This window comes from Oryzias latipes, chromosome 13 (assembly GCF_053564925.1).
Source record: "Oryzias latipes strain Hd-rR chromosome 13, Olatipes_Hd-rR_3.1".
Lineage (NCBI taxonomy): Eukaryota > Metazoa > Chordata > Actinopteri > Beloniformes > Adrianichthyidae > Oryzias > Oryzias latipes.
Genome location: NC_136249.1, coordinates 819,011 through 843,956, shown reverse-complemented (window position 1 = coordinate 843,956; position 24,946 = coordinate 819,011). Strand labels below are relative to the sequence as shown.

General features: G+C 41.4%; 1 protein-coding gene and 1 long non-coding RNA gene across 2 annotated transcripts in view; both read right to left on the bottom strand.

Annotated features, from left to right (window-relative positions):
* The window catches only part of lsamp (limbic system associated membrane protein), an 834,470-nt gene that overhangs the window by 569,452 nt on the left and 240,072 nt on the right, over positions 1-24,946 (bottom strand). The gene's annotated exons all lie outside the window — the stretch shown is intronic.
* The window catches only part of LOC144996873 (uncharacterized), a 248,637-nt gene continuing 228,880 nt past the window's right edge, over positions 5,190-24,946 (bottom strand). Inside the window, exon 3 of the long non-coding RNA XR_013659656.1 lies at positions 5,190-11,442. This is a non-coding gene — a long non-coding RNA (uncharacterized LOC144996873). The remainder of the gene's footprint in view (positions 11,443-24,946) is intronic.

Below are 24,946 nucleotides of genomic sequence, written 5' to 3'. Positions count from 1 at the left end.
TAAGGATCCAGACCTGAAACAGATGTACAAACAGAGCATTAATGACTCCTTGCAGAAAGGGTATGCTGAGGAAGTGAAAGATAAAGATGGTGTAGATGGAGCCATATGGTACTTGCCACACCATCCTGTGCTAAACCCTAAAAAACCAGGCAATGTGCGCATAGTCTATGATTGTGCTGCTCGCTACCAAGGAGCTTCTCTGAACGACCGCATACATCAAGGCCCAGACTTGACTAATAAATTACTGGGCGTACTTCTAAAGTTCAGACAAGAGCCTGTTGCACTGAACGCCGACATTGAAGGCATGTTCTACCAGGTCAGAGTACCACCAAACCAAAGAGATGCACTTCGGTTCCTGTGGTGGCAAGATGATGACCCAGACAAACCACCCAAACAATATCGCATGACTGCTCACCTTTTCGGGGGTGTATGGAGTCCAAGTGCTGCTGCCTTTGCCCTACAAAGAGCTGCAGAAGACAACAAGGGCAGCTACGGTGATGATGTGGTCCAAACCGTGAAGAGGAACTTCTATGTCGACGACTGCTTGAAGTCCTTACCCACAGAGGACGCGGCTATCGCACTCGCCTCAGAACTCCGTCAACTACTTGCCAACGGGGGCTTCAAGCTTACTAAGTGGTTGAGCAACTCTAAAAGGGTGATGAAATCCATCCCAGCTGATGAATGGGCCAAGTCTGTGTGCGGGCTCAACCTTGATCAGGACGACTTACCTTATGAGCGCACCTTGGGTGTATTGTGGAATGCGGAGCAGGACTGTTTCACCTTTGATGCTAGACCCATCAGCAGACCAGCAACAAAAAGAGGTCTGCTGTCCGCAACCAGCTCCGTCTACGACCCTTTGGGGTTTGCAAGTCCTTTCGTACTAAAAGCAAAATTGCTCTTCCAAGAGCTGTGTCGTCAGAAGTTGGACTGGGATGCACAACTTCCAGAAGCCATTGCAGATCAGTGGAGGAGGTGGTTGACAGATCTACCCCTCCTATCTGCTCTGACTATTCCCAGATGCCTCAGAATAACAACGCCTGGCAATTCTTCAGAAGTCCAGCTGCATCACTTCTCTGATGCCTCAGAGGCTGCATACGGTGCTATATCCTACCTCAGGGTGAACAACAGGTGCACACTCATCATGTCCAAGGCTAGGTTGGCCCCATTAAACCCAACCACCATACCGCGCCTGGAGTTGCTCGCTGCTGTCACTGCAACTGATCTGGACCAGTATATCAAACTCCATCTAGAAATTCCTGTGGATCAAACCTTCTTCTGGACTGACAGCACTATTGTGCTTCACTACATTAACAATCAAGAACGACGCTTTGCCACCTTTGTTGCCAACTGCATAGCAAAGATTCAGGAATGCACCGAGCGTCATCAATGGAAGTATGTTGACACAGCATCCAACCCTGCAGATGATGTCTCGAGAGGAATGTCTGCCAGTGACATCCTGTCAAGTGAACGATGGGTCTCAGGACCATCGTTTCTTCAAGGCTCAGAGGAAGACTGGCCCACTCAGCCCAAGCTGGGCAGCCTACCTGAGATAGCCGAGATCAAACAAACCAAAGCAGTGTACATGGCCAGTTGCAAAACAGCTGATGGTTTGGACAACCTGCTAGAGCGATATTCTGACTGGCACCGTCTAAGACGTGCAGTAGCCATTTTGCTACGGCTGAAAAGCCTGCTATGCAAGAAACCAGGCAAGAAACTCCTAGAACCTATCACCGTTGAGGAGATACAAGCTGCAGAAGTAGCTATACTCCAGAATATACAGGGCTCATGCTTCGGTTCTGGTGAAATTCCATCAAGCTGCATCGCCAGTCTCAAGCCATTCAAGGATGACAAGACGGATCTACTACGTGTGGGAGGACGTCTTGTGAATGCACCAATCCCCTTTGAAGCAAAGCATCCAGTCATACTACCTAAATGCCATCATGTCACCAAGTTACTCATCAAACACTACCACCTTCGGCTCGGGCACTCAGGCATGGAACGGGTTCTCTCAGAATTCGCCAACGCTTCTGGATTTTAAAGGCACGGTATGCTCTCAATGCTGTCCTCAAATCATGCATGGTGTGTCGCAAGCTGAAGGCAGTACCTGACCACCAGCAGATGGCAAACTTGCCTGACTCGAGAGTAACTCCAAGTGAACCATGCTTCAGCCGCGTTGGCGTCGATTATTTCGGCCCTCTGCTGGTAAAGCGAGCCCGCAGCGAACTCAAGAGGTACGGATGCCTATTCACGTGCCTTACAACCAGAGCTATCCACCTGGAGGTCTCAAACACCCTCGATACGGATTCCTTTCTCAATGCTCTGCAGAGGTTCATCGCCAGGAGAGGCGAACCCAAAGAAATCAGATCTGATAATGGAACCAACTTTGTTGGAGGTCTGCGCGAACTTCGTCAGGCTGTTGCTGAGTGGAACCAGAGAAAGATAGCAGACCACCTTTTGCAGAGCAACATCAAGTGGATCTTCAACCCACCAGGTGCCTCACACATGGGTGGTGTCTGGGAGAGGCTGATACGATCTGTTCGCTCTGTGCTCAACGCTGTCATCGCACTTCAGCCACTTGATGATGAAGGGCTAGCCACGCTCTTTTGCACCATTGAAGCTATCGTCAATGGCCGCCCCATCACCAAGCTAAGTGAGGACCCTACTGACCACTTACCACTGACACCCAACCACCTACTGCTACTTCGCGCAGGTCCGTCTCTTCCACCTGGCGCCTTTGTAAAGAAGGACTTATACCGACGTCGCTGGCGTCAGGTTCAGTTCCTCGCTGACGTCTTCTGGATGAGATGGCTGAAGGAATACTTACCCACACTCCAGAAGCGTCAGAAATGGCTTCATCCTAGGCGCAACTTGCAAGTGGGTGATCTGGTTCTCATCCTCAATGAGAACACTCCACGCAACAGCTGGCCCCTAGGGCTCGTGGTTGCTACTCACCCGGGCGAAGATGGACTAGTTCGAAGTGTTCGAGTGAAAACAGCTTCAGGTGAACTTGATCGTCCTACTGCCAAGATTTGTCTGCTGGAGGCCAATCTGGTGGGCGAATCTAAATAAATCAAAGACTTAACTGCCCAAGGTCTAGTTCCATACTGCCATCTGTGACTTTTGGGTGCTATGACTGATGCATAAGAGACTTGAATATATGAGCACTTGTTAAAATTTGATTCTGCCACACATGCAATTGCCTGTTTAGTACTATAAATTTGCTTCTTTAATACATTTGGGAATTGTAGAAACTAGGGATGAGCGATTTACTTTCGCAATCGCTCATCGGGGCCGGGATGTTAGGGCCGCTAGAGGCCGCTATAATTAATGTTTGTTGGGCGCCTGCCTATTTTGGCATTTAAGAGCCACCGTAGTTGATGTTGTGGGCGCTGCCATTTTGAATTTGCCGCGGGAGCAGTTTCAAAGCTTCTAGCCTTTGTTTTGATGCAGTGGAGAGAAAAAAAAGAGAAAAATTTAAAGAAACAGCAACATTTATCAGAATTTGTGATCCTCTCCCCAGCGTGGTAAGAGTTAGATCTGCTGTTTGTTTGTTTTTTGAGTGATGAGTGGATTGAGTGCAGTATTCACAGTTTGTCAGTTGTCTCAGTTTGCTATAGATGACTGAAAATGTGTATGTAAAATTTAATATTGGTTATGTCTGTACAATGGAATATTTTGGAGCAGTTTAACAGCTGTTTAATATATATATATTTGTTTATCTTTTCCAAGAATTATTATTATTATTGTTGTTTTTTTTTTCAACATTCTGTATTTACAGTTTGACCATTCAATTGGATGTGTGCTACACCAAGGGAGATTAAAACCACTCAACAACCACGTTAATGTAGTGAATTTAATTTCCTACAATACATATACCACAATTTAGGGTGCACTGGAATAAAAGGTCCACCATCAATGAGTGATATATTTTTGAACTTATGTAATAACAAATTTTAAGGCGTATTAAACCAAACAAAAGAGTCAGAGATAAATCTGTGGCAGTCAGACTTGAACTGTTTTCACAATAATTCTAGAACTTGTTTGTAAGATGCTATGCGTTTGCCCTGTTCAAAGCTTTAGCCACATTAGAAGTGTCAGCCATGTTAGCGCAAAAAACAGAGTGATAACACTAAAAAAAACGTTACTGTAAACAGGCTTACTACTTGTTAGTAACACAAAAACAAACACACAGTCCGACACATTAGCATATTTACAATGACACCCACCCTTTTTTGCAATTCGTTAAAAAAAACTAACTAACATTTTGACAAAGCGCCAGTTACCTCCCAAAATTCCTTTGACATTAGTAAGCACAATCAAAGTTAATCCACATGTAAGGCCTCATTTTTGTAAACACAAAAATAAGGATTTTAAGTGAACCTTATAGAGTGAAAAAAGGTGAGAATCTTTTCATACCATCATGATCAAAAAGCTCTTTTTAGCTCCAATTGGACAAATACAGTAGCCTCATTCAGATTTAGATTACTTACCAAGTCCTATTTGTTTAAGAAAATAATGTATACTGTGATTTAAATGAAGTAAGTTATAAATGAAACAATTTATTTCCATTTCATGGACGGAATCTCGTGTATTATTTGATTTGATTTGATTTGAAATGGTTTATTTCAAGCAATTAAGTAGAAATAATACACAACAGCAATATAATCATCATACTTAGGATAATTAGACATATTAATAAATATTGCTTGAAAGGGAGTGGAAGGAAGCGAACTTATATAATCCCACCCCGTTATACTATAACCATTTTATTACATGATTTATCAATATCCGGTTCCCAGTTTTTATCAGACAGAATTAAAAATCATAAGATATCGATAAAGCACATGACAAAGATGAATTACTTAAGTATTACGTCAAAAATAATTATTTTAGAAAACAACATGGCAAATGCAGATCAGTCAACTGAAATATATGCAGATTATGTTACTTATAAAAGTCATTCATATGAATAAAACATAATACTATATCAGTAAAATAGACAACACTGTTTCAGGAATTTTCATAGCAAAATTTCATCAAGTATCAAAAGATAAAAACGTGCAAAATTATGCTACATTAGGAAAGATTTTTGAATCAATTTATCAGTTTTTGGAGAAAGTGAAGTAATATCATTAAAAGTCAATCAATTTAACAATTTTCAATAAGTGATTAATCATTTGTTTTACTTTTTTTTAATTTTTTTTTTATTTTTTATAATAAAGTAATGCTGTAGGGGAAAAGTAAAAAGGGTCCATAGCTGTCGATTGTCCAAGGTTGGAATTTCTTCTTTTACTGATAACAGCCGTTCTTATGGGTTCAAAACAGTTAATAGTTCTCTTCAATGTTATGACTGCAGACATTAGATTCAGGTCCATATCCTTCTTCAGCTGATATCAGCGACGGTGAAATTTGAGGTCAAGTTGTCTGCAGGTCAGAACTCTGCTGTTATTCAGGTGACGTCAGACATACAGAGAAAGTGATGAATCCACGTGTCATATTTCTTGAAATTATTTGGCTCTTTGGTTTATTACTCCATGTTGTTTCAGACGACCGTGGTCAAGCACTTCTCAAAGTCCTTCATGGTGCTCACAACCAAAACCTTGGACCGGTCCTCTGGACCGAGTGGTTTGACGTAAATCCTGCAGCCTTTAACCCAAGTGTTCTCAATCTGCTTACGCTTCCTGAGAAGCCGTGCATGTTTTGAGATTTCAGCATTCCTTCTGGTCAGATGGTCGTTCAGATAAGCAGCAGATCCCTTCAGATTCTTCCTTTGATTCATCAGAGCTAGCTTGTGATTATGATTCACAAACCTGATGAGGATCGCTGGTTTATCCGTCTCCTTTCTCCTGGGGAGCAGGTGGCAGGTCTCTATGGTATTGAGATCCAGGGAAATCCCTTTAGATGTGAGAAATGAATGTATTTGCTGCTCCAAAGACACTGCACCGATCTCCGGCGTATTAGCACTGCCAGCTACGCTAGCGCTAGCATTAGCAGTGCTTGCTCCTGCTGTCAGTATCCCTCGAGGCTTGATTGGTAATCCAGTGAGAATGACATTATTCATCCTTACTTGCTGATCCACATCGTCCAGTCTTTTCTCCAGAATCTCGACCCGGTTTTCTCGCTGCTCGTTTTGACCCCGAAATCTTCGGAACTCTTCCATCATTTCCCAAAGTGGCGTTAGCTTAGCCGACACTTGTTCCATAAAACTTTTCAGCGTTTTTTGAATAATGTCAAGAGTCTTTTTGAGGTCTTCGTATTCCTGGGGTTTCTTCGAGGGCATGGTCAGCTCTCTTTTTTGGGGAAAATCAACCTTTTAAGTAATTTGAAGATAGTTGTATTCGCAGAGAGGCACGCCACGCGTCCTGCCGTGTAACCCGGAACCGGAAATGTCATACTTCATATGTCATATTTCATACTCTACAGATGTAATGGTCTCACTAGATGTTACGTTTAGGTAGAGGAGAAAACCGAGGCGCAGGCAGGAACAGCTCGAAACAGGAGGATATCCAGAAGAAGGGGTTTAATGCCAAAGGAAACACAAGCTTGAAGGCTCACTGAACAGAATACGCTCCGACACTGACCACAGAAACAAACACACCTTAAATAGGCAGACAATTAATCAAACAGAAATGCAGGGCAGCTGAGCAGAAGTCAGGCCTACACATAACACTAGAGAATTTGGTCCTAAAGGGAAACAAACCTGGTCAAATCAAGAAAAAACAAACAGGAAAAAAAGATGTGAAAGAAATTGTTTTATTGTTATCATTCTTTAAATGATAACTTAGATTGACCTTTTTAGACAACAGTTGTGTGTTCATTCATCTGTTTCTCATCCCCAGCTAGGATGAGGGGGTTTTATGACACAGTTGATAAGTAATACTGTTTGAACTTAGAATCCACCAAATGGGTCATTATACGACAGCCCCTAATGAACTTTTTTTTCTTTGTCTTGAAATTTTGACCTCCTACTTGTGTTCTTAATAAAAGCAGCACGAGGAGATGCGGAACCTTTGAGAAGAGAAGCGTGGTGGATGTTTTCATCACACTGGCTTTTTCTTTAATGTCTAGATGCATTTATCTGACAGAAGATAAACTACATGTATGTGTATGTCATGTGTGACAACATTTAATCTTCTAGAAATCACAGAGGGCACTTAAATACCAAGCTATTATTTTTGATCTGTTGTCAAAGTGTTCCCACAAGGTGTTTTAATTGTGATGATGGCATTTTTAGCCAGGATTTTAAAAACAATTTGTCATTTTCTAGGACATAGTTTCTGCAGAACGGCAAAAGTTCATTAGAATTTCACCTCTGAGTTGTGGGCGGGACCATTTGCCCCGAGCAACCCACCCTCTTCCCCTCCCTGTTAGAGAGCTCGGAGCAGGGGGCTTATGGCCCACCCGGTGTATTTTCTGTCACAAATAAGCCTTTTTTCAAAAAAAGTTTTCTGCTCCTGATTCACATCAACTTGAAAAAAGAAATATGCAGAAATGCAATTTTAAGCTTAATTTTCTTTATATGTGCCCTCCATCATCAGAACAAATGCCACAAGAACCTGTGTTAATAACACCAAAAACAAGATTTTTCATCAGAGTGGGTCTTTCAGGGACCTCTGACAAAAGACTAAGCCAAACACTTGAGCTGAGACTGCAGCTTATATGGTTTGTTCGTACTAAAATACGTCTGACTAATGCTTAATAGGTTTGTACAGTAACAATACAATTCTGAGGGCAGATTTTTTGCAACCGACTCCCTCAAAGTGAGAATATGAGGTAAATTTACAGCTCAAAAATAATAATTATAGTAAGGATCTATAACTACAAATAAAACAGTTAACATGCAACGACTCAGCTTTGAAATATGTTAGATAGAACAAAACCTTTTTTGTGGAATTTGTTTAAATAAAAATCAATCATCAGTACTGCAGGGACTTGTTCGATAATTCCCAATTAAGATCTGGAGGTAATTCATCAACCTTTATAGAGGTGCATGGACTTTTTTGTGCCTCATGGACACATTTAATTACAGTATTCCCCCTTATTTGTGGACCAGAGGTACCTGCGAATACGGAGAACCCCAACCCCCACGGCCGAAGATGTCCGTCACCAATCTTTCCTCATCAACAACCCTTCTGGACATCTCTGATGCTTTGTAAAACATTCATTAAAGATCATTTAAATATTGCTCAACATAAAGCACTCTTTTTTATTCTGAGAAATAGACTGTACTGTACTTTACAACTCACATTTGGAGTGTCAAGCTGTCTCTCTGTCCCTCAAAACCAGGAGTCAGTGCTTCCTCCTTCATCAATTAACTGTGAGAAGTCATCTTCTTCCAGAGGAGGCTGGTTTTATCCATCATTTGTTCATCCCGATGACAAGTATTCTCCGCGATTATCTACCTCAGCGTATCAGGATATTTTCTGGCCGCTTCTGAGACAGCTGATCAGGAACCGGTGGAAATAGATGTGAAATATTGCTTAGCAGCCAGCAAGGAAGCTGCTGGGCTGAGGTGATCTTTATCTCTGCTCCTCAGAAATTTACAGCACCTCCTTCTGACGCAAAAGTGTCATACAAGCTTCTTGAATTAAGTTTTTGTGATGAACTGGAGGAGTCACGTGACTGAAAAAAAAACTCTGAAACTTCTAATATTGAAACGCGAATAGGTGGGGAAACACTGTAGTTACTTTAAGTTGCCTAAAACTTAATTACTTTTAAATAAATACTTTGTCTACCACTATTATTGATTCATTCTATATTCTTAGATAAGCAGTATTGAATGAATAAAAACACTACTCATTTGACCTCTTCTGGGAGCCAGTGGCTCAGGCAGTTGAGCAGGTTGGCCAATCATCGATTGGTCGGTGCTTCAATCCCTACTCCCCCCAGTCAACTGTCGTTGTGTCCTTGGGCAAGACACTTCACCGTTCCTGCCTCCAGTGTGGCTCCACTGGTGTGTGAATGTGTATGGATGTCGTGGTGATGGTCAGAGGCGCCAACTGGCAGCCACGCCTCTGTCAGTCTGCCCCAGGGCAGCTGTGGCTACACCAGTAGTTTACCATCACCAAGAATGAATGAGGAGTGAATGAATAATAGACACAATGTAGGCCAGGGGTCTAGCGTGTGTAAGCCACGCACACACGCATCTTGTGAGTGTCTGCGATCCAATACATTTGTATTGAACATATACTATACCATTAACTATACTCTATTATTAACTGTTTTCTGTACAAAATGTACTTGTAAAGCTCTCATTCAAAGAAAAGAAAATACCCAAATAAAAAAATCAATCAATAAATAAATCAATAATACATTGCTGTTTATTTAGTCTTCTATATTTACTGTTTTCTAATTTAAACGTCCTTACCTCTGTCAGTCTGCCCCAGGGCAGCTGTGGCTACAACCATAGCTTACCATCACCAAGTATGAATGAGGAGTGAATGAATAATGGACACAATGTAAGCGCTTTGGGTGTCTTGAAAAGCGCAGATAAATCCAATCCATTATTATTATTATTATTATTATTATTATTATTATTAACACAGTTCAGTTAACACTGTTGAATTCTAACTATTAAACCCAAAAGAAGAGTCCAATTCTACAGTTCTGTAACCTCCATCAATGGTTCTTCTGAACACGGCTTCTCTTGTCTTCTTCTTACTGATGGACACTTGGCAGCACTTCCTCCCAAACAGCTGAGACGCTCAGTGTGGATGAAGATGATTGTCAGGAAATCTGGACTGGACTTGGACTTATTGAAATTTAAGGTGGAGAAGTCAGAGAAGATGTGCTCCCAATTTTGAGTTTGAGTTGAACTTTTTTTTTTTTTAAGTTTACTCTTTAAACCACAAATCAGTAAAGGAGAAAAAAAATTCAGAAACCATTTTTGGATTTTCTTTCTTATGGCTTTTTTCATATTTATAACCTGGTCACAAGTTTTTGTAGACCAGCCAGTCAGCCACTCCTATATTTTCATAGTTGAATTCAAACTAAGGTGAGTGAAAGAATGGGCGCTGTTCACTGGAGATCAGAAAAATCGTTACAGATTCCTGAGATCAGAGAAAAGCTCCAAAACAGATGGAAATTCGTATTGGCGACACCAAATATGTGCAGCCAAGGTGCACGAAAAGCGTGTTTGAGATCACCCATATGGAAGCAATGCTGCGCAGATCCCCTGGAGTGTGACATGTTTTTGCTCCAACACCACCTGTCAATCATCATGGAAATATCACCAGAAAGGGGCGGAACAAGGCCCCAACCATGCGAACGCAGCTGAAAATTAAGTTCTGCACTGACCGCAAGCCGCCCTGGACTACAAAACAATGCATTGTGGATAATGTGTCCTGACGGTTTTTGTAGTTGAATGATCCATTAAAATAACTTTAAATACCTATTGATAAAAAAGGCTACATACATTACAAAACCTTAAAATAAATATAAAAGATATCACAACACAGATCATACTAAGGGGGAGAGGCATATTAAAACTAACCCCCCCCCCCACGGCCTGTCTCGCTAACGATCCAGGCGAGGTGCTGGTTCATCTCAAACACGTCTATCGTTGCATTTTCCCCACGTATTTTTAGTGTTTCCAAGACTACATCTTGTTGTTGCTCGCATGTGTTAAAAGTTCAAGCCCCGTTAGCTGTCTCGCATGTATGTGTGGGACATTCATTCTCCTCAGCTGACCATCTCCTGCGGGAGCGGTGTGCTGCAGTGACAGCCGCGCGCGAGAACCGTTTGGTTGGAGTTGATACCCCGCCGCGCGCCTAACCGTAACCATAACCTTAACCCTCCTCCGGGTCTGTGCGGCCCTTCTGGGGAGGGGGCTGTCAGGTGTCCTGCCTTAAATGCTCCCCTGCTTTCAAGCCCGTTCAATGTCACACCCCCAAGAGTCATAAACCCCACTGTGATTGGTTGGTTCGTCAGCTCCACGCACAACACTGAACAAGTTTCATTCATACAAGCTGGCGGGATGCATTGAGATTAAACTTTCATATTAAGGAAATATCATCTTGGGGGCCACAAATAGCCCGCGGGCCGCAAGTTTGAGACCCCTGTTGTAAGCCCTTTGAGTGTCTTGAAAGGCGCAGATAAATCCAATCCATTATAATTATTATCATTATTTGGGCACCCACAAATACCTCAACTGATTACACAAAACGAGAATATCATGTTTAGTTAAAAGCATTACATAGCTGAATCCTACTGTTTCAGCATACACTTATGACATCAAAAGAGTCTGTTGGTGTCACAACCCAAGACAAATGTGAGCTTCTCCCTGACTGTTTGCCTTGGTCCCATGCTCCGTGTGTTTTCAGTGCCACCACTTAATATGCAGAGTGAGACAGAAAGCCTCGGGCACATGCAGACACAAAATGCTGCACGCTTATTCCTTTTTCCTTGCTGTGTCTCCTGGTGGACGTCTCGGAAACCACTTACCTAAAAGAAAAAAAAGAACAAAAGAAAAGACACATGAGAACAAGATGATGCAACTCAATCAATGTAAATTCTGTGGATTATAAATATTCATTCTGGTCGGGGGAGATATCTTAACCACAGAGATTCCTTTTTTCCCCTCACTGTGAGAAGGTTTAACATCCAAAACAGAGTGCGCTAACAAGCATGCCAATTCAAACTATTGCTGCAGCTGGAAGGCACATTAAAAGAGCAGGTTATCACACTGCAGTCTGAAGTCATATCTGTGTTTATGAGTTTTTTTGCTTCCATAATCAAGTTAAAGCAAGTGACAGAAGAGGGGTCTTAAAAAAACACACAAGAAAAAGGCTTAAGGGGGGACAAAGAAAATCTAATCTCATCATGACTGCTGATCTGTATCTAAGAGCAGGATGGGGGAAGATAAGGATATAATTTAGCCCTGCCAAAGTTCTCATAATGACACTGGCAGAGCGAGGCAGTCGGTGAATCTCAATGACCTGAGGTGAGCTTGATAATTGAGTGATTCTATTTAATGTTTTAACCCGGCACGGGGGGAAATGGTAGACAAAGCATTCATTTCACAGTTCATGTGCCATATATTCTGATATAACCTCTTGCTCTGAGGTTTATCAGATACACACATAGCTGTTGGACTCGTGGAGATGGTTTGATCTGCTAATCAAAATGCTCCAGAGCCTTTCAAGGGATTATATTCACTGTGTACACAGCCCATAACAGCTTTACATTTCAAAGAGTCAGATAATGAGGGCAAAAAGGTGACAATGTGCTCTTTATAAGATGTTTGATGAATTATTTAATCTGGAACTTATTGATAGTAACACTGGTAAATACAAAATACAGACGCGGACTATGCATTACACACCTGGACCTTCAGTAGTGCTACATTTAAATCATTCAACCCCTTATGAACCATTTTAGGATGCAGAAACGAGCTTTGCATTGCATATTGAAAATTCCTGTACCCACAATAAATACCTCTAAATAAACTGAATAAAAAAAACAGGAAACAATGCAACTACAGCCCCCAAAAACATTGAAAATAACCACACAAATTTGGAACATTATTTATTATAATATTTATCATTTTTCTCATCAAAAAAATCGAAATATTTGAAGACAAAATCCATCCTTCTCTCTTTCCTCAAAAACAGTTTGCCTGTCATGTAGATTATCGAGTTTCTATTCCATCAAGGCCAGTGCTGAGAGCCCAGTCTGTCCTGGTTTGTTGTTGCATATGTTTTAATTGGCTTTAGAGCTGAAAATGTCCGTTAACACAGTGGACACAGAGATGGTCAGCGTCAGACACACAAATCAGTACACCTGCTCACAATCTCACTTAGATTTTCCTGATGAAGGCAGTCAAGGAGATCAGTGGGAGACTTTCCTGCAAAATCATCCATGGATATATTACAGTCAGCTCTGTTTTTAACTGAGACAGATCAAAAAGTGCTTTGTGGCTCTGTGTCAAACTGGACAAGGCTGCATGTGGGAAATTTTTACTGTCTTCCTAAAACTTCTGTCCAATCAGAAGTTCTAAATACTGTAAACGCTCTCTAAGCCTCCTAGAAGGCCCTGCTGACACCAACTCAAAATCCCATTGGTTGAAAGTAATGAATGACCAACAATGATGGCCTTTACTACGGATACCGAATGCTTCTTTAGCTCTGACTGTGCCTGGCATCAAAGGACAGCTGAAATATGATTGGTTAAATGCTCCACTGTGAAAACACGTCTGTTCGGAAGCAGCATAACATCATAAACAAAAAAAAATAGAAAGGACAAACCATTTGGAATGTCACTGGCTCCTTACTGACTGAGCTCAAATGCGGCATGCACGGGGTGATATGTAAGTGTGCGTAGGACGCCCACACAAACTACACTCTGATTGTCTAATTGTCTAATTTCCAAAAGTCAAGCTGTGCCCAACAGGCGTGCACTTATCAGTTGAACAGCACTAACTGCACAGTGCGCATGTTTAGGAAGGATTGACGAAATTAAAAATCTGTACAACGTGCCTGTGTCTCACCTACTTCAATCTTACATACCCTTATGTGTTGCCTAACTGCTCACTACAATCTGTCGTCTGCAGCATGCCAGCAGAAAATATGTGCATGAATATTTTTGCTCAACAGGGGCAGCTGTGATGCAGAGGTTCCCACCCTGTCCGTCCATGTTCTACAGTGTCCTTGGGTAAGACACGGAACCCCACATTGCTCCCAGTCACAATAGGTTGGCACCAGATTTGGCAGTGAAGCCGTCATCAGTGTGTGTATGTGAATGGGACTGGGACTGTAAAGCGCTTTGGGCCTTCTGAGAAGGAAATAAGCGCTATAAAATGATATGCCATTTACCAATTCTCCACCAACATAGGTCTCAAACTGAAGCCTTGAGGGCCGGTGTCCTACATGTTTTCCAACTAACCTGCCATTGTAACTTTTCAAAAAACACTTAATCCAGGTAATCAGCAGCACGTTTCCGGGATGCTGGGTTTCTGAAAAACAGCAGAATGCCAGCCCTACGGTCCTGGAGTTTGACACTTCTGGTCTATAATTTTAAAAAGGCTGAGATCAAGTCCATCTACACGTTTAAGACAAGTGTCCGCTTAAACTACAACTATTCTAAGCTTGCTTCCGGTATTTCTTGCACAGGTTAGCCCATATTTTTGCCTGCAAACAGCTCATAAGAGCAGTTGTAGCAAAGGCATAAATCAGTCTTTGCGCATTTCATTTTATGTTTTTTTATTTCAGTGGGTCACTGCCTGTATCTTCAAAACAGACATGACAGTTCTGCACACACAACTGGGACTTCCACTCTGCTGCAAGAGTTGCTCTGTGCCAAGCACGACTGAGGTTATGCACGAGTTGAAGACAGATCCCCAAGCTTCTGTTTCAGCGCTCTGTCTCTGCAGACATTGCCAGGCTCACTGTGAGATGTCAGTGTTTGGGCAGTGTCAGAAAAAAAGCAACAGAGGAAAGTTGAGTGTGAACTCCGCCTCCAGGGGTCTCCCCATAATGAGACACGGACACAGAGGATTTAAGTGTCATGACAGGCAGCCACTCATGTCAAGCCTGCCAACAGCCTTGACACAGACTAATCAGGCTTCACCTTACTAGCATTTGCTGGTAATTACGCATCATCAACACAAAAGATTTCAAGAGTGTGGACATGGAAAGAGCTGGAGATAAAGGGTTGGGGATGCTGCAGATAAGCACACTTTGCACACACCAAGGGAACTTTTAACTTTGATGGATATTCAACAACAAAAAGGCAGCACGATAAGTACATTTGGACCTTGATTAAAAACACCAACTTTCCTAAAAAGTAGTATTTTCCCTTTTTATTTATCACCTAAAAAACGTTTTTAATAACTTTTTCTTGGGATTTCTTTTTTACTTCTTACAAGACAATCATTGACCTTAAGTGTTCACCTAAAAGCTAATTTTGAAATATGACAAAAAATTGAAGACAGAAAAACCTCACCTAAAGCCAAACGTTCATCAATCTTTCATCAGTTACTCAGAAAATCTACAAAAAGTTGAAAAGAAAAAAAACCATCAAACTCTTGTTTGATAAACTTTTATCTAAAATCATCACTTGTTGAATTATTAGCTCTAAATAAAAACAAATTCACATTTGTAAATATTTTTGGCTTGTGATTAATTTGAAAGTATATTCTTCAAAAATGTCTCCACAATTCCAAACATTCCATTTTATATAGAAAAACACAAGGCTGCACATCAAATTTACAATTTTAATCCTTTTTTAATTTGACAACATTTGACGTTTTTGTTAAAATTCAATTAAAATATTCTGCTTTGTTGTGAAAAAAAACTATCTGAACATAACTAGTGATTTTAACACCAAAAAAAGAATTAATGAAACATTTTTTTCAGCATAGAGAAAAAAAAAACATTTTTTCACTGAAAAAAACACCAAAATTTGCAATTAATCAAATCCATGAAATGAAGTTGGATTTGATATTTGCCTTTTTTTTGACAAGCCCTATTTTGACCTTTAAGTGCTTTTATGAAGTAGCACAGCAAATCCTCTCAAAAATTATAAATACGGTAGCTTTTTAGTGAGAACATGTGTATTAATCTGCAATTAAAATAAGTAATTTCCTTTCTCATCACTAGTGGAAACTGGACAGAAGGACAGAGACAGACAAACTGCAAGAAAGAGCTCTGAGAATTTATATTCTAGCTCAACCTCTTTTGAGAACCACTGTAGCAAATGTTGGTGGCCTAATAAAAAAGATGTCGGTCTCCCAGGGTAGAAGCCGACTGGAAAATGACAGCTAGAATGGAAGATGAATGTTTAACAAGGCTTTTATGTGGTCAGACCACAGAGGACCCCCCCTGCCTGGGACAGGGAATAACATGATGCATGGCTTTCTTCTCAATTCCTCCCCACCGTCATTTAATACTAAAACCACAATATCAAGCCTCCCACTTGAGAAATGTAGGAATCTGTGAAAAAGATTTTTAAGCACTAAAGAGGCACTATGTGGCATAGAAAAAGGACATTTGTAATCTTTTTGCTGCTACATTAGATTGCAAAACACAAATATAATCATAAAAACAGCAAGATACTGTAATGTGGAAAGCCATTGTTTTGAAACACAATGTTTGAGTATTTGCAGTGTTTAAGCTCAAAGTGCTACTCCGATCATCTTTTGAATTATTATGAAAGTGATGCCAGTGTCAGAGCTCTGTCTCCCCCTCTGGTCACCGGCGGGAGCTATCCTTGGATCATTAACACATATCCCAGCCGCCCCAGCGCACTGTTCCTGGATGCAGCTCACCTGAGTCTCATTGTCAATCACCCACATTAGACTTGCAAAGTATTGTTTGTGCCACTCTGCCAACATACCGAGCGTTATCTCCTATCCCTTGTACTATCCTATGGGGTCCAGATGACCCCATCCTTACATTGACGTGTTCTCCCTACCATGACAAAGGTGGATAAAGGTGGAAAGATTTCATGTAATCCATGGACACCAGTGAAGATCACAAATCATTGAAGAAAAAAGGTTCAGAGCACTGTCTAGTGGGTCTAGATGACCCAACTCCTAATGTTAAAGTGCCTAGGATAGCAGAAGGGTTAACTCACTCTGTCTGCCTGCTGCCCCTGAACTACGACTATTATAAGCCTGCTCCATGATATTGTGATGCACATGTCTGACCTCTGCCTGCCCTATACCCTGCTTTAGCTCTGTGGACTGTTAGCTGTGTTTGACACCTGTCATCCTGTCTGTGCTAATAAACCTGCTGCACGTGGAACCAGCCATCTGCCAGTCTGAGACACCCAAAGGTCTTTTAATTATGATTATGTTTTGTTTTCAGCAAAAATTAAATCAGTGTTGTTTTCTTGGACAGCAATGTGATGTGAGCAACGCTCTGAAAAAAGTGCAACGTTGTTGCTATGACAGTTATATGACAGTTTTACTTCCATGCAAACAAAGCATATTTGCCACATTAACCCTTGTGCTGAACCTTTTTTCTTCAATGATTTGTGATCTTCACTGGTGAGCATGGATTACATGAAATCTTTCCACCTTTATCCACCTTTGTCATGGTAGGGAGAACATGTCAATGCAAGGGTGGGGGGGGGTCATCTAAGATAGCACAAGGGTTAAACTGTCTCCTTCATCCTGTCATGCTGCTGCATCGTCATAACACTTTATTGTTTCTGTAACGAATTAGTGTTTTGAAAAACGTTAGCATGACGAAAAACGTTAGCCTGACGCTGTGACGCGGACCGGCTCGAGACCTGGTGGAAAATAAGATGATTTAATCCTGGGAAACTAAAACAACAAACAAGCCAGCGGAATATATTTTTTCTCTCTTTTTCTTCTTTTTTGGGATAAATACACCGTCCCAGTATCATTCCCCCCCCGAATTTTTTTCCAAAGTAAACTCCGAACGTCCTGGAGAGCTGCAGCAGCGAGGAGGATCTGGACAGCCTGACAAGCTACATCGACGAGCAATATGAGCGTCTCGTCATGGGAAAAACCCCTCAGTCAGCCAAGCCAGCCGCCCCCACCAAGCGGAGCCGACCCGAAGAATCACCGGGAGCTTCTCGACCGAAGACGGAGTTTGAATCTAACGCGTGGGATATGCTTCTTAGCATTGATGCAAAACTATCCAGCTTCGACAGCCGTCTTTCCCTCCTGGAAGTTCTTCACCGGGAATTTCAAGAGATCAAGGATGCTCTAGAATTTTCCCAAAAACAAGTGGAAACCCTGACTTCCCTGAATTCAGCGCTGAGGGAGTCGGTAAAGTCCATCACTGATGGAATGAGCCGACTCTCTGAAGAAAATAAGAAGATCAAGGAGTCCATTCTGGATCTTCAATCAAGATCCATGAGAGATAACCTGGTGGTCATGGGAATACCAGAAACGCCAGAAGAAAACGCTGAGGAAAAAATTAAAAACTTTATTCAAACCCAGCTAAAGCTTCCAGAGGAAAAAGTTAAAACCATAAACTTTCACCGTGTGCATCGCATGGGAGCAGCGAGACCTGGGAACCGCAGGCCCAGACCCATCGTGGCCAAGTTTGTCCTTCACAAGGAGAAGGAAGAGGTGAGGCGCCGTGGCAGGGAGCTCCGGGGAACCGACTTCAGGATGGATGACCAGTTCCCCAGAGAAATCTTGGAGCGTCGAAGGATCCTGTTCCCCATCAGGAAGAAATTTCTGAATGAAGGGGCCCGCGCTGTCATCTCTGTGGACCGGCTCTATGTAAACGGACAGCTCCACCGCGACCCAAACGCCACTCCCTGGCTCTTCTAAATCAGATATGTATCCACACCCTTTACACTCTCTGCACATGTGTTAGTTTATGCTTATATGTGACACACTGGGCATAACTCACGGGGCATAAAGGTTTTCCACTTAAGGTAAAATCACCACCAGTCTCCTCAGCAGCTTCAAGCCTGTTCATGATAGGTTTGTTCTGTTTCTACCCTCCCTGTTTCCTTATTTATCCCCCCCTCTGCACTCCTTTCCCTTTTTTCTTTTTTCACACACTATTCCCTCCCCCTCACCTAAGCTGCCACATAACCCAGCCACTCTACAATAGTACTGATCTGCACAACACACTCAGACACTCAGGATGTCCAGCATTACATCACATGCACTGTACATTACACATTAAGCCTCATAGCAACATCAAGCACACCATTATGTGTACATATACACTCATTTTTGCCTCCATCAATAACATACAGTTTCTAGCATTCACCTCAACAGCAGCATGTCCACCCTAAGGTTAGTTACTTGGAATGTGCACGGAGCTGGAACCAGAGAGAAGAGACTGAAAATAATGAGCAAATTAAAAGATCTCAAAACTGATTTTGCGTTTCTTCAAGAAACTCATATGTCTAATTCCTCAGTGAATATTCTCGCCACAGCAGATTTTCCCAACGTATATTCAGCCTGTTATAATTCTAGACAGAGAGAAGTAACAATTATGATAAATAGGGAAATTAAATTCACAGAAACTAGTACAGTCATAGACCCAGAAGGAAGATTTATAATAGTCACTCTTTCCACTCAAAATATGCAGCTGTGTTTAGCTAATGTGTACGCCCCCAATGTAGATGACCCTAAATTCTTTCATTCCTTCTTCTCTGCGCTATCTGAACATACAGACAAATCGCTAATCATTGCAGGTGACCTCAACATGTGTTTAGATCCAGAGATGGATAGGCTAAATAACACAGGAAATCTTAGAATCTGGCAATCCACAAACACTGTTAAACAGTACATGGAGGATTTTGGTCTTTGTGATGTTTGGCGTTTATTCCACCCCACGAAAAGAACTTATACCTTTTTCTCCACAGTTCATCAATCATTCTCCAGGCTAGATTATTTCTTGGTTAACAGCTCCTTGTTGAGCATAGCTACGGAAGCACAGATCCACCCCATTACTATCAGCGACCACGCACCAGTTTCCCTGACTCTTAAAAAAAAAAAACATCACCACCTTCATTAAGGAGCTGGAGGTTCAATACATCGTTGCTCAGAGACCCTAACTTTATAGACTTCTTTGCTAAAGAATGGTCCTCATATCTTCAAAATAATGACCACCCAGGTATTTCCTCGTGCCTTTTATGGGAGGCCGGGAAAGCAGTCATGAGAGGAAAAATAATCGCCTTCTCATCCCACAAAAAAAGAAAAGAAAACTCTAAACTAGTGGATTTAGAGCAAAAAATCAGACTGTTAGAGGAAACCTACAGCAACTCTCCGGATGAACAAACTCTACAACAAACAAGGAAAGTAAGAATGAATGAATTAAATGAAATAACTAATCAAAGAACACAGTTTTTATTACAGAAACTACACTTGGAGAGGTTTGATCACAGTAGTAAATCTGGGAAATATTTGGCAAATCAACTCAAAATAAACAAAGAGAAGACAACTATTTCATCAGTCATAGACCTAATAGGAAATGCAACACATGATCCAGCTGCAATAAATTCAGTTTTTAAAAACTTTTACCAATCTCTCTACTCATCCCAAATTAATCCTTCTGACAATGACATCAACAGTTTTCTCAATAGCATAGATTTGCCTAGACCAACAGAGGAACAAATCACAGCCCTGGAGTCCCCTCTTACTAAAGAAGAGCTACATAAAGCATTGACCAACATGCCTACTAAAAAAGCCCCAGGACCAGACGGCTTCCCAGCAGAATTTTATAAAGAGTTTTGGCAAATCTTAGCTCCCATTTTTCTCAGAATGACAATAGAAATTAAGGACAACAATTATCTACCTCCAAATATGAATTCTGCTAATATAATCTTACTTCTGAAACCTGGGAAAGATCCCACATCACCATCCAGCTATTGACCCATATCGCTGATTAATGCAGATCTTAAGATAATCTGCAAAGCTTTGGCGGGAAGGCTGGAGAAGGTAGTTCCTTCTCTAATACATCCTGACCAAACAGGTTTTATAAAGGGTAGACATTCATCTACCAACATGCGCAGATTAATCAACCTCATAGATTATACAACCATCAACAACCGAGAAGCAACCATTTTGTCACTGGACGCTGAAAAGGCATTTGATCGGGTCAACTGGAAATTTTTAATAGCCACCCTGAACAAATTTGGCTTTGGAAAATCATTTATTAACTGGATTAAAATATTATATGCCTCTCCTAATGCTCGTATCAGAACAAATGATCAAACATCTCCAAGCTTTAATTTACAAAGAGGAACCAGACAAGGCTGTCCACTATCTCCATCTTTATTTGCACTATTTATTGAACCTCTAGCTGCTGCTATTAGGCAAAGTCGAGACATTGAAGGCATTCAAACCAAAAATTTAGAACACAAAGTCTTTATGCAGATGATGTTTTACTATTTACTCCAAATTCACAATCTTCCATCTGCCAAATCATCTCCCTAATTAATAGATTTTCCTCAGTTTCAGAATACTCCATAAACTGGTCTAAAAGCACAATTCTACCAATTAATTGCAATTATCTAAATCCGTCATCTTTTAAAATACAAACAGGCAACATAAAGTACTTAGGTATAAATATCTCCTCTAGGCTTTCTGATCTACTCAAGCTAAACCACACCCAACTACTTAAAACAAGCGAGGCTGATCTCACTAGATGGAAAACTCTACCCATTTCTCTAATCGGGAGAGTTGCAACCATAAAAATGATGATTCTCCCAAAAATTAACTACCTGTTTTCAATGATTCCTTCCAAACCTCCAACTACTTGGTTCAAATCATTAGACTCATTCATTTCCCAATACCTCTGGGAAGGTAAACCCCCACGGATCAGTTTAAAAACTATTCAAAAACCTAAAGATAGAGGAGGACTAGGCCTTCCAGACTTCCAGGACTACTACTACAGATTGTGTTATTTACAAAAATGGCTGAATCCTGGTGTGCTAGATGAATCCTGGCTAGACACAGAACAAAATCTCTGTGATAACCTAAATATTTCTAATTTACCTTTCTTCAGTTCTAAAATTAAACAACACAAATGCTTCAGAAGTTTAAACATCAGCTCATCCTTAACAGCCTGCTGGGATTTTCTTAAAAAAAAAAAAACTCACATTATTTCCATGTAAACTCACCCCCATTTGGAATAACCCTGACATTTTGATTAACAAAAACATGATTCATTTTGCTTCATGGAAGAACAAAGGAATCCAGCAGTTCCAGCATATAATTCAGAATAGAAAATTTATGTCCCTCTCAACGTTATCCTCAACCTATGGAATTAATATAAACAAATTTCTAGAATATCAGCAGCTTAAAACATGTCATGTGCGGGGGGAGGCTCGAGAGCCGGTTGGACCCAGTAGCAGAGGCGGAGGCAGACGGTTCAGGGACAAGGGAGTTTAATGCAAAACAACAAACAAAAGGCGCTGCAGAGCAGGATTACAAAACAAAAACAAAAACTTACTTGGCGTGGCGTGGCATGAAACATGGAGACAAGACAAGAAGAAGTGAACAACATGAGCAGAAGGTAATGGACCAGCACAGGAGGAAGGCAAAGACAAGACTTAAATACAGACAGGGCAGACAAGACACAGATGGACACGATCAGGGCTGATGGGGACCAAAGGAAGTAAAACTCAAGACAGACACGACAAGACAGGACTTTTCAAAATAAAACAGGAAACAGAAAACAAGACAGAACAAGAACTACGACGAAAAACAAGACAACAAACTCAAAACCATGACAAATCAGCTATAAGCACTAAATACTGCCTGACCCAAATAGACCTAGACCCTCCCCTTACAGTAACACATTTCATGGACCTTAAAAATCCCAAACTCACCTCCAAAATTTATAAGATGTTATCAGACATAGATGAAACCATTAACTTACCCATGACAAAATGGGAGTCTGAGCTATCATTGAATTCTAGTGATCAATTATGGCTACAGATCTGTTTGAATGCCTTTAATATGACCAAAAGCCCTAATCTGCAACTTATTCAATACAAGATTCTCCACAGAAATCACTACACCGGACAGAGGTTATTTAAAATGGGTCTCAATCAGTCTGCTATATGCACACAGTGCATAGGTAACAACATAGACGACTATTTGCATGCCCTGTGGCTCTGTCCACCTGTCCAATCATTCTGGCGTAAGGTTTGTGAGGATTTATCAATCTGGTTTAATCATAAGATTCCTGCTTGCCCCAAATTCTGCTTATTAGGTGACCTGAATAACATCAACATGGAATCTAACAAGGCTTATATGGTTCTCACCGCTGTATGTATCGCAAAGAAAACTATCCTCCTAAACTGGAAATCTAAAAATAATCTTAGCATCAACCACTACAGAAACCTCATGTCAGAGCATATTAGTTTAGAGATAATGTCCTCCACAAAAAACCTGTCGGCTTCAGACTCTCCCTTGCTCCAGCTGGTTGGTCACATCACCTAGTAGGGGTGGGATGGTGATAGATTGAGCCGGGTCCTGGCTGGTTGGGTGGGCCGGGGTGGGTTTGGGGGGGTGGGCTCTGCCGGGCCTGTCGTTCTCCCGGCTCGGGGCTCTGGTTGCCTGGGTGGGGTGGTGGTGGGGGCGCACACTCTGCCGGCAACTTGGCAGGGGTTCCTGGGCGGGTGCCTTCTGGGCGCGGGGTAGGCAGTGCGGCTGACCGGGAACGGCGGCCGGGTGCCGTGCTGGGTGGCTGGTCGCCGTGGTGGGGGCTGGGGGGGGGGCTTGGGGCTCTGGGGCCTGGGGTCGTCTGCCCATGGCCGGTGTTTCGCCCGTGGCCGGTAGTTGGCGCGTGGCCTGGCCCCCCGGGGGTCGACACCGCAGTCACAGCAGGGGTTAATGGGTTCACTTGGGTGGGTTTATTTCATTATTATTATTATTAAAAGAGAAAAAAAAAAAAAAAGAATTAGTGTTTTTCCCCCCCTTTATCTCTGAAGTACCATTCAGGCTCCTGTTTCACACTCCGTTTTAAAGTACTGTAGAGGCTAGAGTTAGCAATATTGGAAATAAACAGCACTTTATTTCCTCAATCATACTTTAGAACCTTATTGGTTAGGGCTCTGAAATAAATTTTGTTGTGGAAATCAGACAATGTTGACTTTACCTTTCAATATTTTAAGTTACCAAAATAAAAGCACTACAAATTTGCCTGGGTAAAAGCAACTTATGTGTATGAAATACAGTTGCAGTGCTTAACATTTTGATCGTTAAATCAATAGAATTTGACAATTTTATTACAATGGAAGATGTAGAGTTTTTTCTAAGTCATATTACAGAAAATAAAATGTGTTCTGGTACGATATTGTATCGTATCGTGGGGCGCGTATCGGGGTACGTATCGTGTCGCCAGACTCTTGCCAATACACACCCTAAGCTAACAGTAGCGGTGCAACAAAAATGGTGAGCAATACTGGAGCCATACAGTTTAGATCCAGCTCAGATGAGGAAAACAAAGACGCTCATGGATCTATCTGTCTGCAAGTGGATGCATCAGAATGGAGCGGAGCAGGGAGACTGTGGCCCACCCAGCTATTGTCTACATAATAAATTCAGTCTTCTTCAAACTGCATTTTTTCATCTGCTCCTGATTCACAATAGTTTTAATAAAAAATACTCACAAATGCAATTTTGAGCTTAATTTTGTTGATATTTGTCACAAATGTCACAAAATCACGCTAAAACAGAATTTTCCTTGGAGAGGGTTTTTAAGTTAGTTCAGGTCGGAAATGATCACCAACCTGCAGGATCACAATTTGAAGGTGATCACTATCAGTATGAGGTTTATATTTTTGCATTAGTCAAAAAAAATATCATTATAATATAAAGAACTGGAGCGTAAAATTATGTTGGTGAGGGAAGCGAGATGGACTGAAGTGCCAGAATGAGATGAATGGGCTAAGCTTTATGTATGCATGGACAACTGTGGGCCGTTTAAAAATACAATAAAAAACATTTCACTGCTTACTTCATCTTACTTTCTTTTTTATTTAGCTATTTCCTAAAAAATGAAAGTAATACAAATTATGCAGCAGCTAGTTACAAAGCTAACAAAGGAGCTGTACGGTTCAGGAGCACGCTCAAAGCAAAGCATCTAGTTACAGCAATACATGTGCTTGTTTAGTTGTTTGTCTTGTAGACTCTGCTTGTCTCTCAAGATTTTTCAGCTTTGACAGATTTTTTGTCAGATGTTTTTCTATCCAGAGTGAAAATGGGCCTCTTGGCTGAATCTTTGATCACACTTCTCCTTGTTTGGTCTTTGTAAATTTGCAGTCGTCTGATACTCCTTCCATTTCAATATTGCTTGCACACTGCTCCTTGGGATGTCTAAAGCTTGGAAAGTCTTTTTGTATCCAAATCTGGCTTTAACCTTTTCCAAAACAGTACAGTGTCTTCCTTGTTCTTCTTGACGCTCTCTGCACTTAAAACGGACCTCTGAGACGATCACAGAACAGGTGCATTTATACGGAGACTTGATTAGATACAGGTTTGTTCTATTTATCATCA